At 47.2% G+C, this 14050-nt stretch overlaps 1 long non-coding RNA gene across 4 annotated transcripts in view; it reads left to right on the forward strand.

Moving 5' to 3' along the window:
* The window catches only part of LOC130597330 (uncharacterized), a 57581-nt gene extending 43761 nt beyond the window's left edge, over positions 1–13820 (forward strand). For 2 of the 4 annotated variants that reach the window (XR_008971726.1, XR_008971729.1), the window contains 3 exons: positions 8237–8561; positions 10591–11794; positions 13010–13820. This is a non-coding gene — a long non-coding RNA (uncharacterized LOC130597330). The remainder of the gene's footprint in view (positions 1–8236; positions 8562–10590; positions 11795–13009) is intronic. The other 2 variants (XR_008971727.1, XR_008971728.1) reach the window with 2 other exon arrangements.
* The last annotated feature ends 230 nt before the right edge of the window (positions 13821–14050 follow it).

Consider the following 14050-nt stretch of genomic DNA (forward strand, 5'->3'; position numbering starts at 1 on the left):
TGTGCAGAAAGATGGGTTGTTGTGACATGCTGCCTGGAAATAGGTGGTGAACACGGTATTCTCTGCCTTGGAAGAGCATAAAGGATGGAAGCTACTTAACTAAACATAGATACCTGCCTTGTAGGTATTGATAGCTCAGCTTATTATCTAACTTCCCTGTATAGTAAATGGGGTGGAGGGGAATACTTCTAGACCATGCTGTGTTTTCTCTCTGGTTAGGCTGAGTTGTTTTTTTTTCCCCCATGGTATCTAAAGGGAATCTAGACAGTGGCTTAGAGGTGGGTGGACTACTTACACACCTATAAATGTGTGTGTATACATATGCATAAGTGTATGTATTCATATATGTGTATGTATATCAGAAGTGTGGCGAGATAGAGGGCCCAAGCCCTCAATCCTACCTATGAAAACAAGGCAGCGATAACGTTTGCTCTAGTTCCTTTGCACCTGAACTGCAACTCGGTGTTGAGAGTTGGGAGAGAGTACTCTTGCCCTGTCTGTTAATAGCACTGAGTAGCAAAAAATGCAAACAGTGAGTGTACAGAGTAGTGTCTTTTGGGGCCTAGCAGCCACTGTCATAAATGGATTGAGTTTCTGAGGGCAAAGCCTTTACAAAACTCTTAATTTTGCAGTTTATAAAAGTTTGTCTCCATTCAGCAGGTTCTGTCACACAAAGTCCTGTGAATTGCTGGTCAGTTTATGGTACAAGGTTGTTTTGTTTCTGCTGAAAGTAGGGTAACAAAGTAAAGGTGACCTAGTACTTTTAAATAGATGGCTACTCAGACCCAAATTTCACTAGAAGCCTGCAGTATACCTGAAAATTAGCAAGTGTCTCCAGTTGATAAAACCGAAACCAGAGGAACACAACACTGCGGTGACTGAAATACTATGAGTGTATTGAGTAATAACTATAATAGTGACAGTATCTGAAAGTGTAACCTTTAATTACTCTGCCTGCTTCCCCAAACTCTTTAGGAAGGAAAAATAACACCTATTTCACCCATGTTGTGAAAATTAAATTTCCCAACAGACAAGAGCATAAGGATATCTCTACAATGTCAAACCAAACTCCCTCCTAGCCCAATATTTTCATCTCCAAGGGTGACCAATACCAGATGCACAAGGGAGAAAAGATAAAACATGGCAAGCAGAGTGACACAGTCTAGATTATAAATTCCTGCTTCCAGCAGCCTGAGGATTAGAAATGTTCTGAGTTTGCTTTCAAAGCATCTTGTGTAGTAGCCCAGAATGGTGCTTTCCCTTATTAATGCATTTATTTACTCTAAGATTCCTTCTGTTCTCTGGCACCCAGGTTGTCTTACTCAGTTGGGTGTTGTGTGCAGTGCATTCCAGTTGACTTGGGAAACTAAGGCCTGTTTTCATAAGTGATGTAAGAAATTATCCAGTAACTCTCAGAAGGTCTCTTGTTGATTGATAATGGGAGTTGAGTTCTGCAACGGCTTTGGAAAAGCAGTGCCAGAATCTGTGCAGGGTTTTGGAAATGAAGGTAGTAAATCAATTTGAACAGTTTTGTGTTTGGGAAAGAAGCAGAAATGGGATATGTTTCACCTGGAATTTTCCAGGATTTAAGTGGGGAATTTGATGTGTGACACTAGGGAGAACTGAAATGAAATGGGCAAGTAACTTGTCACCTTTCTTGATGCAGGAGGTGTTGGAAAGGGCCAGCTTGCAGAGCCTTTTTGTCAGTCTGCAGCAAATTTTTGACCTGGTAAGCAGAGTCCTGCTGTCTCCAGGAGAGCAGAAACGATATGGGAGAAGGCAGGTCACAGTCTGATTAAATAAATGGTATAACTGTCTGGCTTGTGACATCAGAACCTCCTGATGCCAAAGGAAAAGAGCCCAGGCAGTAAGGATATGTTGGCAGCAAGGATATGTTGGCAGCACACACATCTTACATGAGCCAAGTTACCACTAACCTCTGGTGTGGACAGTATCCCAGCAGCTGATCAAACTCTGACTTAACAGCTTTACCTAGAAACCTTTATTTTCCTCCTCTGAGGCCAACCAGTAGGCAGTCTTAGTGAGTATAACAGGTATCAGGTGGTATCTTCAGCAACTTGTCCTGAGTATACTTGTTCTGGTTTTAATTGTTGTTGCCACTGGTAGCGATCTGTGAAATGCTTATGCATTGGAGTATTCAAGTACCCCTTCTAGATCAAATGGAAACCTGTATCCTCCATGGCTGTTGCACAAGAATCATAGGATGGTTTGGGTTGGAAAGGACTTTAAGATCATCCAGTTCTCAACCCCCTACCATGGGCAGGGACGCCTCACACTAGAGCATAGTACTGTAAAAGATTTATATATCAGCCAGTACTCGGGCCTGCCCTACCCCTGCCTCTGATACAGGCAGAAATATTAGTTTCTTTAATTCTTATAGATGGTGGTTGTTGGAGGGGGGGATCCTGCTGTTCCCCTTTTTGAACTGACTTCTCTCCTCACACTTGCTAAAAGGAGCACTGAAATCAGTCCAGGTCCCTCAGCCCCTCCCGAGGGGGGGCCGTGGAGCGAGGTGAAAGTGTCTACCCACAAATACATGATTTTCTTTTCACTTCATCTGCCTTGGCAGGTGTGCCGAGCGGGAATGGGCTGCGCATCGATCCCCAGGCAATCAATGACACGGCAGCTGCCCAGAGCTGAGCACCAGCGCGCTGATGGCCTCCAAATCAATTCGCACGCTGCTCCTGCTCAGGTTACCTGCCACTTCAGGAGAAGGGAGGCACGGGGAAGCAAGGAGAAAATTGCACAAAAACTATTCTGGGACCTTTCTAAATAGGCCACTTACTTGCAACCCTTCCTCTCTGTATGTGCGTTTATCGGAGATGTAAGTATGTGGTAAGGTTACAGTGCAAGGCCTTGTTTGACGACTCAAATGCTGCTTGAAGGGAGCAGAGCAGGGCCCTGGAGAGTGACTGGCAAATTGTGTGGAAGAGAGCGAGCAATCCTGCACCTTCACTGTTTCCACCTTGTGTGCTGGGTGTTTAAGCGCGTCAAGCATCGCTGTTAGGACGTGTGCAGGCTTAAGTAATCACACAGGGCACTGTGCCATGGGGATCCGTGGCTCCTAATTTCTGAGCACTCCTCAAGGTGAACAGTTTTTGTTTGGCTTTAATAAGCCAGAAGTTGTGCGTGTCGAAAGTGCCTCTTGTACAAAGATCTCAATTTACTTGGCAAACTTCCATGCATTAAGTCTCCCTGCTTTGCTGTCAGGGAGTGAGGTATTGTTATCTCCATTAAGAGCGAGTGAGCCAGGAATGGATGTCTAGCCTCTTCATATTGCTGCTGCTTCCTTTTCTTTTCCTCTTCACATGGATAGTAGCCCTTAATTTAGAGTGAAGACTGTCGGGTTCAGGGATGGTTCCGGCCCCAGGAGAACAGGGATGGCACCTTATCCCTGTGCCAACACAAGGACCTCTCCCTTTTTCTTCTCCTGCAAGTGGCTGGCTCTACCCCAATTCAGGGCTGTCCTTAGGGATTCTCTTGTATGTGCCACAGTTGCCATGGTCCCTAGGGAAGCAGTCAGCAAATAATTTAGGGGTAGGACCACCCAGCAGCCCCTTCTCCCTGCCTGTCACTGATGTGAGTCCCTGGCAAAAAGCACAGTCTTGCCTGGGAGCATGGATATGTATGCACAGAAGATAATCTAGCAAGGATCTTATGCAAGGATACCAGTGCTGTGTGATGGAATATATCCAGAGACTGTCATGGTGTAGGGCTCTCTGTGTTTCTCTTGCAGTTTGGGGTACCACAAAGCCTTAGACAGCATAGGAGCTGCATTCCTCTTACAGCAGAAGATAGTAGTAACATGCTCAGAACAGCTACAGCTATGTCAGTAAAGAACCAGCATTAATTTATTTTGTTTATTACCCATTAATTTCAAGGAGTGCTGGTGTGTTTGCATATTTTCAGTAGCCCGGTTGCAGCTACACATAACAGGAAGCAAATACTGGCCACTGCCTTAGGAACACGTTGGAGCACAAGCAGTCTGTGGTAGAAGCTGTCTTTTTGCTCAGCCCTTGATGTGATGTGGCTTGTTCTAACCGGGAACAAGAGTTCAAAGGCTGCCTGTCACATGTCCTCTCCTGCTCAGAGATAAAGCTGGCAGGTAGAGCCAGGCAGGTGACTGTATGGCAGGGCTCTAGTGAGTGTTTCCAGCTGTGAAGCATTCAGAGTGATACAGGGGTGGTCCAGGAAGAATTAAGTGTCTGAAACAGCTTAAGCACAATATTTCTTGCTCTTCTCCTAGAGAATGGCATATTCTGATGTAAATTCTAAGAGGCTACATGATATTCTGCTGTTTGTAACCCAGAAATGTGGTGCGTTTTGTGTGTTTGGTTTTTTTATTACACTTGGTCATCTTCCAAATGCCCTTGAAGTCTTAAATCCATAAATGGGGCATGTATTTACAGCAAGCATTGCTTTGAATTAGTAAGTTGCACTGGAAACAGGCCATCTTCACAAACATCACATGGGTAGTGTCAAAAAGTCTGTGACCAGCAAGAGTCCATCTGCTGCAGTCACACAGTGTGCAAGAATGGTGCTGGACTGTGGTGCTGAAGGTGAGGGGAGATGGAGCAAGCTAACAGAGTCCTTTACTCATCTGGTACTTGTGCTGGTGCTTTGCATCTGTAATGGACATCTCTGAATCACAGACAGATGGATCTTACCTGCTCAGCACAGATACTAGCTGGATGTGCAAAGGGTTAGTGATGGGCTGTTAAGCTTTCAGAGCCATCTAGAACTTTTTTGTATTGGCTTTCCTGGGAGAATCCTATCTGTCATGATTACATCTCAGCACAGGGCTGGCTGGCAGCATCTGGAGAGGGCTATCACAATAATGCTTTGAGTTATAACCAAATTTAGTGTTCACTATAGGTATGGAAAGTATATGATAGCCTTACGTATGGTTTACACTCTCCCAGCCCTTGGGGCACTCGTGTATAGCTCCTTTGGAGCTGGAGTTACTAAGAGGTTGAAGAAGGTTGGCTAAGAGTCTGGAGATATTAATGGCTATGGAAAACTAGGATGGGTGGCACTACCACCAGCTAACAGTACTCTTGTTTAACATGCCAGTGTGTTCGTATGTTGCTTTATGTGACAGGAAGACAAAGATGGACATCTTTAACAGCTGGAGAGTGGTTCTTGGACTCTTGTCCACATCTGGCTTTATTCAGATAATTCAGGTTCTAGAGCATGTGCCCATGTTGAAGTGTTAACCTGGAGCATTATCACTCTGAGCTGCTCAGCTCCAGTCTCTCAGAAAAACCTGTGGAGCATTGTTTGGAGCTGGGCTAAGGTCAGAGCAAGTTGAAATCTTGTCATCTGGCCCCCTCTAACACTCATGGGCTTGACTTGCTTCCCTGGGGTCTGAACACTGGAACTGAGGAACAGCTCACCCAGCAGTAGAGTTATTTACTGTAACCCCAGCAGTTGCAGACAGCACTGGGGCACCCCTGTATCTGCTGAATCTAAGCTATGGAGGTGCTGTTACAGCAGGGAGGAAAGCACTGTCTTTTAGGTGAGATGGGCATAGTGCTTCTCCAGTACAGATACTGATGGTTTGTTCTATCCTGTATTGGCTTTGTAAGACATAAGTTTTAGAGTAACGTAAAGATTGCTGAAGTCCGTCTTGACCTTGAGCCCTTTGGTGATGGTTTTTTGTTGGGCTCTGGTATACTTTCCCATCTCTGGAGTATGGAAATGGAAAATAATGATGAGACCTACCAGCTGATACCTTCTGATCAAACCCTTCACTACTCCCTTGTTTGGCTGTTGCTGGGAAGTAAAAGCCCAGGCTAGGATGATTTGCTTGTCCTGGAGGACAGGATGTATTTCTTCCCTCTGGTGGGTCCTCTGCTGTCCCACAAACACATTTGGCCCTGCCCCAGAAAGGAGACTGCACTCTTTTGCACCTCTGCTGTGCCCTGCTGGAGCATCTCCTCCCTCAGGCCTTTATCAAATGACTTCAGGATGCAGACAGGGAAATAATGAATGGTAAATGGAGGGGAAGAAAAGACCGATAAAGTTTAATGTTCAAGTTCTGACTTTGGCCTCTAATTTCTCCATGTGGGAGTTGGTCCTTGAACCCTCACAGGGGACCTCTGTAGCTCCTGGATTCTCTCATTATTTTCTCCCCAGGTCCTCTCAGCTTAAATTGCCACATTTCCTCCTCTTCACTCTGGCTGAGTGCTGACAGGGAATGGCAATGCAGTGCCCCTGACCCGGCTGGCTGGTAATGCTGGAGGAATTCCACATTCATGCCCATAATCAGCCTGAGATGCAGGAAATCCAACTTCACCTGCCACCATCCTCAATTATTTCTCAGTCTGGTAATCTTATAACCTGGCATGGGGCAGTATGCTGACAACTTTAATAGATTTGTACAACACACGCAGTGTCTCCCACATCAGGATAAAAGCAGGTGGCTTAGGAAGGGCATGGACCCTCAATGAGTGGTACCAGGATGTCCCCCTTGCAGGCAGATTCACAGTGAGATATGCCCATAGGTTGGAGTGTTGGTTTTGGGTGGTTCTTCTTAGCAGTGCTGAGCTTTTTAAACCATCAGGCCTGCAGCTTTAAGAAACCCATTCAATCTACTAGTGTTTGCTTTGGAGCAGGTTGTGAATCTGAATGCAGTGGGGGAAATACTATTGTGGAATGGTTTGGGTTGGAAGGGACCTTAAAGCTCATCCAGTTCCAACCCCTGCCACGGGCAAGGCCACCTTCCACTAGAGCAGCTTGCTCCAAGCCCGTGTCCAACCTGGCCTTGAACACTGCCAGGGATGGGGCAGCCACAGCTTCTCTGGGCACCCTGTGCCAGCGCCTCAGCACCCTCACAGGGAAGAGCTTCTGCTTCAAGATTAAGAGCTCATCTCAATCTCCCCTCTGGCAGGTTAAAGCCGCTCCCCTTGTCCTGTCCTTACAGGCCCTTGTAAAAAGTCTCTGGATATGTTGTTGTCCCCTTCAGCTATGGCAGGGTTTTTCCTTCCAAATACCCCAGGGCTCTCTGACCTTGCTATTGCACTGATATCCCCATTCTGCGGGAATCCCTATGGGAAAGGACCGGGTGCCCGGCGGGAGATGGAGCAGTGCGTGAGCGCCCGGTGTCAGCGCAGCCCCCGCTTCCGTTACCCTCCTGCACGACCAAACGCGGCGGTGCTTGCGGGGAGCTTCCCTTTGCAGCGGGGTTTGAGGCTGATCCACCCGGAGCCGCAGTGCCGCGCTCCGGCCTCACGGGGGCGCCGCCGGCCCGCGGACGCGCCGCCCGCGCCGGGACAAAGGGCCGCGCTGCGCCGGCACCGCCCCGGGCTGAGGCCGGGGGCAGCGGCCCGCGGCGGGTGCCGGGGATCCGTGCCCAGCGCCTGCAGTCACCGTTAGTGGTGCCGAGGCTCCAGCCGCAGGGGAGCCCCGGCAGGGACGGGGTTTATTTAAGGGCAAACGAACGCGGTGCTTTCGGGCAGGATCCCATCGGCGGCGGGGCGCCGGGAGGGAATTCGCTTGTGCTGTCGTTCCCCTCTTTGATCCCCGCCAGTATGTAAAAGAATTGCAATTAGGCTCAGGCAGCACCTTTTACCCCACAGCATCCAGATTCAAATCCAAACCTGAAGATCGGCTTCCTCCTTTTCCTTTTTGTTTCCTACCTTTATGATTCCTAAAGTCCTGCGAAAAGTTGCGGAGCTCTAGCTTTTTCCCTGCTCTTCCCTCTGCGATCTCCCTTTTGTTGGTTGTATGGGCTGAAGTCCCCTGGGTGGCAGCCCGAGCTGCTCATTCATCATCATAACAACCGTTTAGTGTAAAATTAACAACAACTTAACTACTACAGCAATAAACATGGTCCTGCATTACCACAGATTGATGAGGATTACTTAGTTACAATCAGCTGGGGCGCAGACGGGAGAGGAGAAAGGCTGCCAAATCAATAGCTTTCCCAAAGTTTAGGACTTGACCTCTTCCCTTTAGCGTTGCTGATGCTCCGGGGCTTGTTGTGGCTGGGTTGGGAGGAGGAAAAGGGAGGGAGGGGAATTTCCTCCCCCATCCCCCCCGAAAGCTGGCACTTAGTATTTGCTTTGTGGAAGAAGAGGACAAAGTCTGTTTCTTCCCGTGTGTATCTGTTCACACACCTGATTTCTTCAGGGGGTGTCTTGGAAAAAGGTCCGATCCGGTTGATTATCTCACTGTATTGTGCCTTTAATTCCTCCACTGTTTAAATTCGCAGCTTAACTTTCTAAAGCGCGGCAGAAGACCCTTAAACGAGCTGACGATCGATCCCCATACAAGAACGCATGAGAAAAAGAGAGGCTCGGAGGCAGATCGCTCCCGACGCCAGTTGATACAATACACTGAGTGCCTGGCTCTCATTTCCCATGTAAACTCAGAAACGCTCATCACGAGAAACAAAGGACAAGGGGAAAACAGTTAAGTACACCTAGAGCTGCATCCAAACAAAAGGAGAAAAAGCCTAAACAAACCCAAGGTTTTCTGTTTCTCCCTGAGCCAAGTAATCCCTTTGATTACATCTAATACCTGCCACAACCCAGATGGTATGCCCACCCATCTCACAGTGTGATAATGCCACATTGTGAAATCTAGCCATTAATATTAATTGTCAGCTAGAGAATCTGTCTGAACTACTAAAGCTTGAGGTTGCCTTGAGAAAGCAGGGCATGATTTAGCAGGGATTTAAAGATAATTCTCATTCTTTCATTCTCTATCTCACATACGTAGAATGTTAAACAACAGCCCTACAATGCGATTCCAATGTCTGCCTCTCACAAATCTGCTCTTAAACCACTGTGTACTTGGGGTCTTCACCTGCTGACCAGAATATTACCTAAACTGCTGTGGGTGTGCAGGCTCCACAGGGGTACACTGCACTGACTTGAATCCCTGCTCCACCATGCATGGGTGACTTTCCTTCTTTCTTTCCATCACTTCCCAGATACCTTCTCAATAATGGACTTGGTAATCCTTGAGAATTACTAGGGAAGTCTTTTGGGAACTATTTTTTTTTTCGATTTATTATGCACAGTGGTTGAAGATGGTGGGAAAGGAGAGAGAAAAAGTAGGAAAAGGTGATAGCGTAGTAATGGAGCTGCCCTCAGATTTTGAGGAACTACAGCCAGGGTTGAGACAAAAAGGTCCCCATATCCTCTGAAAAGACAGAAGTGTGAGTGAGAGGAGGTAGAATGAATACGGATCACCATACATTATGCTAGCTCTTGCCGGCTCATTTTGAGCCCTGTTTTGGGAATAATAGTAGTCGTTATTTGCTCTAATGCCTGGCTCTTGTCATTCATCTGCAGGCCTCCACAACCAATTTAGGCTGATTGTGGCTCTGCTAACATGTGAAAAAACAATCACAGGATCCTTACCCAACCCCCAGAGGCAGGTTCTTGACCCCACAGCACTGACCTGTGCAGGCCAGCAGTGATAAATGGTGTACACTGTTCTCAGGACGGCAGCAGCTCTTGGGCTGTCACTAGATAGCACAGATTTTACCTGGCTGAGGGATGAGCTTTAAATGTTGGACCTGAAGATGCAAGCATTTCTGTTTCAACTCTTAGCCAAGCTGCTTTGTTACCCATCTCTGGCATAGATGCTGCATGCACCAGTGGCTCCATGTAAACTGGTGCTTCTGAGATAGAGTAAAAACCTATGCAAACAAGACTGTGGCAAAGCTACCCAAGCCTGGAAATTCAGGTTCCAAAGTCTGCTATTCCATCCTTCCCTCATTCCTTTGCATCTGGCTATTCTGCAGCAATTTAAGTAATAAGGCTCTTTGAAATAGGAACAGTCAGACATATAAATACATGAATATGTAAATCCCATTTGTGTTATCAGAGGTTCATATCGGTATAGGTGTGCACCAAGATGTGTTTCTTTCTTTGGCGTTGTGATTCCCACCAAAAAGCTTTGTGGCTCACTTGTCTCCTTGCAGTGGGACCTGGGTCTATCAGGATCCTTCTAGAAGAGCTTTTGGGTCTTTTTTGGGCATTGAATGCCTGAAAATAAGTGTTTTTTTTCACCACCCCGAACCGGCTCCTATGTCCCAAGCAGCCAGCTCTGTGTTACTTTCGCATCCCCTCTCTGGTGTCAGCTGAATGACACCAGGAAGAGAGAGATGTGAAATAAAAAGTGGAACAAAGGACCCCTTTCCTGCCACCACTGAAGCGGATGGCAAAAGTCCTGCTGTCTTCAGCAACGCTCCTGTTGTTAAGAATAGGTCTGTATGAAACTCACTGTTGTGTCTGCAGCTTGTGTAGGCTTCTCTTGACTTGCGACGTGTGTGCACATGCACGGTGAGGGGAAATGTACAGTTTTTGGCAATTGAAAGTTTAATCAAAAGGCCACTTTTCCCATCTGTTATTTTTGGGCCCAGCCTCCCGAGGGTCAGCTTGATGGCATTTCATGCTGCTTCTAATCAATTTTATACCAGGAAGCAGTGTGAGAGCTGACTACCAGCGAGCTGGAGTGGCATGGAGCTCAGCACTGGGAACAGGGCTGGAAAAATATGTTGGGGATTTTGGGGCATAAACAAATGTTTCCTAATCTGGACTGCAACTCTGGCAGGCATGTACCGACAAGCACATGTCGATTGGAGCTGAAAACCAGCAGGTTCTACTACAGTGTAACCTGTAAATCCACATCTTGACAGGCATGTTGTGGTATGCAGCGCTATAGTCTCCAGGAAATAAGGTAAGGCAGGAATCAGATCATGGAATCAAACAGTGTGATTATCACTGCTTTTTTTTTTTTGCTTCGTATAGCTAAAGGAAGCAGGTAGTAGTTTGTACTCATTATTTCCTATATGACTGTTTAGATCAGATTTGATTTGGTTTTGGAGCTTCTAGCTCTGGAGTACTAAATTAATTGAAAGACAGACCTTTCTTCCTGGTCTCCCCCCTGCATCCTTTCCATGCTGTGATTATCCCTTCCATGGCAGGGCAAACACAGGTAGGTATGTACTCCCTCGTGAGGGCTGTGTGCCTTGCTCCACACACCTTGCAGGGAGCCACATGGGAACCACATAGAAGAGGAAGAACTAAGAGTAGTGGGGTCAGAGCTGGAGCAAGACATCTCAGCAGGGCTGGCAAGACTGACTTTGGCTGCTCGGCCATGAGATCTTGGGACCAGGCGTGATGACGTTGGAGCTGTCAGGGGTTAGAAGGTGGGGAAAGGCTGCTGCTGTCAGAAGGGAGCTGCTTTCCCAACCTGGGCTGCGGCAGCCACCCCAAACACTCGCTCTGTGGCAGCAACAGCAGCAGTAACCCTGGCTGTGGGGGACTTGGCAGCCCCTGACTGGTTGCTGTTGTAGTTAGCTGCCGATCCTGTCCCTGGAAATGCAGGAATCTTCTATTTGTCTGGAAGACCCTTAAAGTATCAGGAAGAATCTGCAGCTTGGTGCTCGAGCTCTGCAGTGTGCTTTCGGCAATGTGAAACTTGTGTTTATGGGGATTTCTAGCATGTTTGCCAACAGAAAATGCAAACAGCTCAGCTCCACGGGCTGCACTGACCTCTGCTCTTTGTGTAGATTATCCCTGCACGGTTCTCAGTAGAACCTGCAGGCTTGTGAGCTAAAGAAGCCCCATTAAAATAACGTCTGGTTTTCCTCTTCCTATATCCAGGGCTGATGCTTTTGACCAACAGTTGTTACTTTCTGAGGACCGGTTTCACTCGGCACAAGCAAAGCTATTGGGGATGCAATTCCTTTATTGACAGTGAGGGATCTGCAGGATGCTGAGTGCCTGATTCGATCCCAAAGATCGTTTCTGGGGTAAGGAGTGAACTTCCCAAAGAATTAATAGTGGGCAGGTTGGGGTGGAACTTGTGTCTGTTGTGTCTATTTTGAAAATAAACTGTTTAAGAGAAGTAAAACACAGTAGAATTTCTTTTGTTTAACATATAAATGTTCCTCTTAACAGTCTATCTGAGGAGTGTTACCGTTGTAGCCCACGCTGGAGGTCAGCTCTTTAGCAATGCAAATGGAGTTCTCATGGTTTGAGCTCTTCTCAGTTTAAGGAGTTACAGCTCCTCTGGCAGAGCAGAGCTGGGAGAAAGCACCGTGATCCAGCATTTCAGCTGCTGCAGTGCCAAGTATTAGACCAAACTTAACCTTCATCAGCAGTTTAATCTAATGGTGTGGTTCTGTAGCTGATTTAAATCAGTCCTGCACTGGTTTGCTCTCTTCTCCGCCCTGCAGCTGTGTGCTCTTGTTGTGTGCTGCTGCTGGGGCTCCTCTCCCTTCTCTCGCTCTGGCTTGCTAAACCAGTGGAAAACAGCCTCTGCAGAAGGTAGCACATAGTTCTTTGTTGGCTTGGAGAGCCGAATGGATGAGGTCAGCGGGGTGGCAGTGCCAAACCCGGGGTGGAAGCACCGCTTGTGCGGACAGGTGTGATTCCACAAGGTGGGTGAGCCACTGAACAGCTCACCGCTGCCTGGAACAGTGCTCCCGGCAGTGGAGCGGGACTTTTACAAGGGCATGTAGTGGTAGGACAAGGGGAAATGGCTTTAAATTGATACAGGGTGATCAGGGGGAGATAGAGATTAGGAATTAGGAAGAAATTCTTTACTACTGGTGGTGAGGCACTGGCACAGGGTGCCCAGAGAAGCTGTGGCTGCCCCATCCCTGGCAGTGTTCAAGGCCAGGTTGGACACAGGGGCTTGGAGCAAGCTGCTCTAGTGGAAGGGGTCCCTGCCTGTGGCAGGGGGTTGGAACTGGATGAGCTTTGAGGTCCATTCCAACACAAACCAGTCTGGGATTGTATGAAGTGGTGTGGTGCCACCCCTGTGGATAGTGGGCTTGGCCAGCCTGTGGAGTTATGGTTTTCCATAAGGAGATTCCCAGGGGATTCCCTGTTGTGGGCCTTGGTGATTTGGCCAAGGTTACAAAGATAGACAGTGGCAGAGGCAAAATCCCAAACTAACTGCAGGGGAACAAATCTTCATTCATTTCTGTACTTTAAATCAAAGCTTTGTTTTGCTTTTACAGGAGCCAGAAGGAACTCAGTGCACCTTATAATAAAGGGACTTGGAAGGCAACATCCTGGTCTAAGATCTTCTATTGCCGAGCACCTTTTGCTCGGGTTAAGGTAAACAGGAAACCGCAAAACGCAGCCGGTGGGAAGGGATGCAGTTCCCCTGAACCTCCACTGGGCTCCTCTCCTGTTACAGCCAACAGCAGAGCCACTTAAACTCTTCCTCGGCAGAAGGGAGGTACTTTCCAGGCGCGATCCCAGCCTGTGGACTCGGTATTGTTTCTGTCCAGAGGTCTGTGTTACCAAACCTGACAGGAGTCACAGGGGTTACTCTGTTCTTAGTGCTATTTCCAATTAGAAATCCTGAAATATTATAAATAACTGAGGAGAAAAGGTGTTTCTAAGGTAAAATCCTCTTACACGGCACCGTTCTGACTTCCAAGCTGTCCAGATGATAGGTTATGGGTGATATTGAAGCTGAGAGTTATACAATGACTATTGTGTTAGACTCCTACAATGAATACAGTGCCCTCCGGTTGAAGCAGGTTTCTTTTCCTGTTAATGTTTATTAAATGAAGTGAAACAAGACTTTAGTTTTATATATTTTCTCTATATAAATATTTCTCTGTATTTTATTCAAGTGTTCATGAAAAATGTGACAAGAAGTCCAGCAAGGTCACAAATGTAAGCACAAATAGCTGCAATTTAACAGCAGTAGTTAGCAAACAAGATACCCTCGAGGTAAAGAGCCTGATAAAAAGAGGGCAGCGATGCATTAAAGATGCATTATTTGGGGGGTTCTATGGATATAATTTAGGCTTCACAACAAGGTCAGACTGATTTAATTCCCTCTGCAAAGGTCAGTCCAAGGCCTGGCTGTACTAACCTCTGTGCTCTCCATCTGTCTGCACTCCAAGCCAGACACTTTCAATAGGTGATTGTGTGTTCATGGCTGGATACAAACACATTGAAATTGCCTCCAGGTCTAGCCTTCCACAAGCCTTTGCTTGGAGCCACCGCTGACCCTGGGGTAGCTGGTACCTATGGAACTTTAC

Source organism: Pezoporus wallicus, unplaced genomic scaffold (genome assembly GCF_028554395.1).
Source record: "Pezoporus wallicus isolate ANWC-B61680 ecotype Strahan unplaced genomic scaffold, APGP_CSIRO_Pwel_v1 contig_6714, whole genome shotgun sequence".
In the NCBI taxonomy this organism is placed as follows: Eukaryota; Metazoa; Chordata; class Aves; order Psittaciformes; family Psittacidae; genus Pezoporus; species Pezoporus wallicus.